Genomic DNA, 6,000 nt, shown 5'->3' with positions numbered 1-6,000 from the left:
AGGAGGGGCAGGCACTGATCTCTTCTCTGGTGCAGCAGGATCCAGGGGAATAGCCTGAAGTTGTGTCAGGGGAGGTTTAGGTTGGACATTAGTAGAAGGTTCTTCCCTCAGAGGGTGCTTGGGCACTGGCACAGGCTCCCAAGGACACTGCTGGTCACAGCACCAGCCTGAGAGAGCTGAAGAGGCATTTGGACAATACCCTTGGACATGTAGTTGGCTCTTGGGGCTGGTCCTTTGCAGGGTCAGGAGCTGGACTCAAGGATCCTTGTGGGTCCCTTCCATCTTGGCATATTCTGAGATTATGTGATTCTTTTGGACGTAGAACAACTGACAGGTTTTGCTAATTTCAAGGACAAGCTATCAACATTAAGACAAATACATAAAGTACACATTAAAATACACATAGATAAAAATATCTTGTGTAGTATTATTAAAAGTCTTCTTACTTCAAAGCACAAAATCTTGAAGGTAAAATTAACAAACAAACAAAACCCTGAAAAAAAAAAAAAGCACAAACCCAAAAAAACCCGACCCTATTTATTTCATAGAAATCTTAAATATTTATTACAAATTGGTAAGATTTAATCACTTGGGGAATCAATAATTAATTAGTAGAAATGTTTCAGATATCTTATAAATATCAAAGGCTTTTAATAATTACTTTACAAATCCAGATCAGCAGAAATCATTAAGGTTTTAAACATTGTGGGAGGTGGCAACAAGAAGTTGAGAACTATAAAAATTATCAAAAATTAATAGAATACTTTTTGATCTTATGCTGTAACCTTGTTACAGTGGAGATTAATACTAAAAGCATGATCCAACATGGATCTTTTGATGCTCACTGCAATTAACAACAAAGCTATTCCTAGCTCTAATGATCCAGAACCAGACCCATAGAAATGCCACAGTATTGATCATATACAGTTCAAGTATCAATAACAGCATTTCAAAGCAGTTGCCATAAGAAAGTGAACTTGCTTTTGTGTCTTACAAGAAAGCACATTAATTATTTCCATTTTATGTGAGCAAACTCATAAAACTCTGGAGAACTAAGTTCAACTCTAAAACACAAAAACCTCCCCACTCTATCCCAGGAGACTGAAAAAAACCACAATAAACCTCACTATGCATTCTTAAAGAAAAGCCCACTGTTTCAACTTTAGAGTCAATCTTGACCACTTCTAACTATGAAAAAAAAAAAGGCCTACAAAGATATTTAAATTAGACAATATTACTGATTCCCTAGTTCTGACAGCTGTCCTACAAGCACAGTATATCTATGAAGATTTTTTTTAACTCTATGCAAAAATAGGAGTTTTCCTTTTAATTCAACTACTGTATACATGCAGTGAAATTTTCTGTTGCAATTCTTGATAATGATGTTTACATAATGAAAAATAAAAATCCCCAAACACTGGAGTAGAAAATCTTGTCCAAATTTTAGTTGCTTTATTTAAAACTGAAATGAAATGATCTTTAAGATCCCCAACCCAAACCACTCCATGTTTCCATGAAAAATAAGCATGTATAGCCCCGTTACTCTCTCATTGGAAGAAGACAGAGAATAAATTGCAAATAACCTGTTCATTGTAGAGTATGTGATTTCTTGTATAATACAGATATGAAAAAATTCCTGTAAACCTGTAATGGCAGGAATGGATAACAGACTGATTTGCACCTGAACCAGATGACAAACATATCCTAAAGAACCAAAGGCATTATTATCAACTATCCCTCAGAAGACATTAAAATCCTATGCTCCATCTCAAGTCAAACAAAACACAAGGCTATAACTTTCCTGGTGTTTTGTGATACTTGCATTTTTTTTTCAGACATCCAACAGCATAAGCTATGAGACTTCTGAAAAGACAGGTATTCCTCAGATAAATCATACAGGGTAGTAAGTTCAGCGCTAAGTTCACCTTTGATCTGTGCATACTTAGCAAACCTGAAACATCAGACATACTCAGCATGCAATAAAGAATCTCTCAGAAACTGTGTAGTGTATCTATCCCAGCATATAAACACCTCCAGCCAGTAGTCAAAAGGATTAAAATAGCTGGGGGAACAGAAAGGGGCTGGTAACAAGTGCTGTGAGGTGCAGAGATACAGAAGTCTGGGCATTTATTCTAACCTGGACAATTCAGGCTATTTGTCACTTTATTCAGTTGCCAAAAAAACTCATTACTATCAAAACATATCTTGTTACAAAAGCATGCAATTATATATCACTTCTTTGCTTGCAAAAGGAGAAGGCAAATACATTTTCTCTACCACATACTGTCACACCTCAGTAGTTTCAATATACATCTAATATTTGGAGTTTATCTACATTTCTTCATGCAAAATTTGTAAGGTGTTAATAAATGGACATATAATTTAGACTGCATGCTGTAATCTGCCATGTTTAGTTAAGAAGGGAATGCAATTAACTATAGTATCTGGCATAGATTCATCCTGTGTATTTATTAGGAGGAAGAAGAAGAGAAAATACAGCTGAACTAAAGCAGCTGGATAGATAGAAAAATCAATCCTGGTCATATTACAGCAGTAGTACAGGACGGCTCTAACTCCAATTATTCAGGAAAGCCCCAGCCTCTGGCCTAGCCTAATTCACCATCAATACTGATGGAGAAAAGAGAACACTGAGATGTTCGCTGCATCAATGCATTTAAGAGGCAGCACTTGACACTGTTGGTATCCCCCCACAGCTATTATTTCTTGATGAGAAAAGGTCACTCTGTTGTAGATCTACGTCCTGGTTCACAGGAATGTGTGGCTTGTCCCGACCTGGTGTAGCATGAACTGAATCCTTCGCCTGAGCCATCTGTATTTCACCAAAGAGGATGTTTTGTGTTGATCACCTGTTCACTAGATGCTTTTGGTTTTCTTCATTCTGACCAATTTCCACTTCTGTTTTCCCTCCATCTGTATTTTGCAACAGGTCAAACACAAGCATCCTACTTTATTTCCCCATAATTCATTAATGCTAACACTTTTATTTCCAGCACATTCCTTTGCCCACTGGTATGGGTATGTGGACATCCACATGGGCATATCCCATGTGGATACCATGCAATGAAAATTAAAGTCTTAATCTTCTTAAACTCTCACACTGACATTATATAACGACATTCTGCTCATGAGTGATTCATTCATAGGGCAAAGGCTGGCTGGACAGAAAGTAATATAATTGCAATGATTGCCTGTAAGACCTCAAGAGGCAGAACCTCACAAGACCTGAGATTTTAAACTCATAAAAGATAAAGCTGAGTCTCATAGGAGAAGATCAGGCAAGGCCAGAGAGGACTGGCCACAAAAGAAATGTCCTGATTGTTGTTGAACAACTTTCTTCTGGCAAAATGAAGATTATTTCTCATTTATTAAGTTCTGAAGTGATAATGACAGCAGAAATTTGCCAAAAGTTGCGTACTTTCTCTATGTTAGTACAGAGTATAAAGGGCAGAAGATAGTGAGAAAGTAAAACTTTGACCACTATTAACATCTCAAAGTAAGTGATTATAACAGCAGGATTTGTTTGCATTCAATGACCATAAATTATAAATAAATAGTAATATTCTGTTTAATCTGTTTATTCTGTTTCATTTTATAGCTACTCTCTATGATTTGTTCTAGCTTTTGCTCTTCTTTCAGAAAGAAAACAGCTCCCAAAAGAAATGGACACATATATTTTTTGATTTTTGCTACCATCTTGTGTAAAATACTGTTTTGATTGCCAAGAAACTTGTAGAACAAGGGAAGAACAAAAGTCTGACAAAATATTAAAGTTCCTGTAAACACTGTGGAAAAATAGGCAAGAAAATACAAGGGAGAAAAGACCTAAACTCCTTTGTCTAATTCTGTCTCCTGTTCCTAAGTCACTTATTATTTTCAAAGAACTCACAGAGCTCCTTAATCTCAGAATGCATTTCCAGGAAAATCTCTTTAAAACCTCAAGTTGATCTGAAAGCTGAATACAAAATGCAATCCCCAGTGCCAAGAGAAGATATTTCCAGCTTCTGTAATAGGTACAGAAGCTCTGCCACTTTCCAGTCATTTCATGCCTAACCAGATTCCATCCAGCTGTTCCCGAGGACTTTCCCCAATGTATTTTCACTGCATCTACATGACATCTCATATGCCTGTTCATGCTTGGGGTATGTATAAAGCAGATATTGCCAAAGAGTCAGGCAGTACATAACTCAATATGATTTGAGGTACCCTGTGGATTTTCCCCCAAGGTGAGTCTTCTTCAGCTATTTTGACTCCAGCATTTCCCAAAGAACTTCTGTGCTTCATGCTTGGTCTCTACCTGGCCCACACCTGGCACTTAGGTTACCCTTCAATTAACAGGACTACATTGTGGTTTTGTTTCAGAAATGAGCTTGAATTTTCATGACTTCTCACTCCTCATAGTTTATGGGAGGTTATACTGAGATGTCACTTCTTTCCCATCAGCCTGAACAGCCCTGTAGGGTACCTCCACATCACCATCCTTGGATCGTGCCTGGGAGAGTGACTGTCGGCTGCTGAAGGCTTTTTTCCTACCTTGAGTTTTCTCTTTGTCTAACTTACAGCTCACACTGTAAAGAAAACTCTTAAGACCTTGACAAAAACAGCCATCCTCCCTGCTGCCCCTGAGAGTGGTATTGCTGTTCTAAAATTCCAAGGGAAATTCCTGGGGCCCAGTGAGAGAGGAGAAACCAGAGAGCAAAGTGTCACCTTACAGGGAAGGTTCCCATTTATCAGCTTCACATTTCTAGAGTTAAATTCCATTAGCTGGAGAAAACCTTATGCAAAATAAGGAAGTCTTATGCATTTACCCCCAACACAGCAGAGAAGCTGAGCAGGATGCTGCCAGCTCTCATGCTCCATTAACAAGCTTATTTTTTAAGCTCTGCTAAAGTATATCTCAACAATCCTGACTGCATGTCCTTGATTAGCCATTGTGCTGTCAATAAATTAATCAGAAAAGTGGAGTTTGCATGGGAGTAGCAGAGAAGTCAATTTGATTCCTTCTCATTTTTGAATATTGATCATTCCTTGGGAAAGTAAAACAAAATCAAAACAGCTTGTAAGATGGGGTGGAGGGGGGGAGAGAATGTGTTGTTTTTTAAAATGGGTTGACCATTATTGCTAGATTATTCAGTGGTAACAGTTATATTGTATTTACATCCTTTTGCAAAAGTCACCAGCAGGATGTGTAATCAGGAGGAAGGGTCTCTTGTGATGCTTGATTTTAGTCATCCTTATAGGGCATGACTGGGCAAGTTACGATGAGCAGGCTCTCTCCTGGACAGTACTCCTCCAGGAAGTAATTGAAAGTTAAATTGCAAATATAACTTGTGTTACTATTGAGTTATAAATGTATGCAAAGAATCATTTCTAGTTCAATGCTTTAGTAGCTGACAAATTTATTTTATGAGCAAGCACTGGCAAGAAGAATTGAGCAGGGAACCTGAGAGAAGCCGGGTGTTTTAACTGGCCAGAAAAAAATGAATCTAGTTTAATCCTTGTTATTTGTTTTACAAGCAGAAAAATATTACACTGCAAAAGCCCAAGAGGGTAAACTGGTCTCTCAGCAGTTGCCTACTAAAGGTAGAAAACCTTCATCCATGAAATATAGATAATTTATTCATTTAAATATCTTTCCAAGCTGACCACTCTAATATTAAACTTTCTCTTGCTTTTGGTGGAAAAAAAAATAAAAAATCACCATGTAACCATACATTTATCAGTTTTTTTCTCCTGTGTGTTGTTTTTTCTTTGTATTTGCCTGTTCCAGACAGCCTGTGTTGATTGTCCAGTGTGCTCAGCTCCCCAGCCTGGTGTGCTCAACTCACAGGATAGTTTGCAGAGAGGAACACAAATTAAAAGCACATATTAAAAAACAATAAAATCCCAAAACATTGAGCATTTTGACAACAGCCATGAGGTTAGTTTTTCAGGAAGCCTTTGGTTCCCTTAAAAGTAGAATATTTAAGCAAAGGCCACAGA

The sequence above is a fragment of the Poecile atricapillus genome, chromosome Z (assembly GCF_030490865.1).
Source record: "Poecile atricapillus isolate bPoeAtr1 chromosome Z, bPoeAtr1.hap1, whole genome shotgun sequence".
NCBI lineage: Eukaryota > Metazoa > Chordata > Aves > Passeriformes > Paridae > Poecile > Poecile atricapillus.
The sequence above is the reverse complement of the archived record's forward strand: the minus strand, read 5'-3'. Positions refer to the sequence as shown.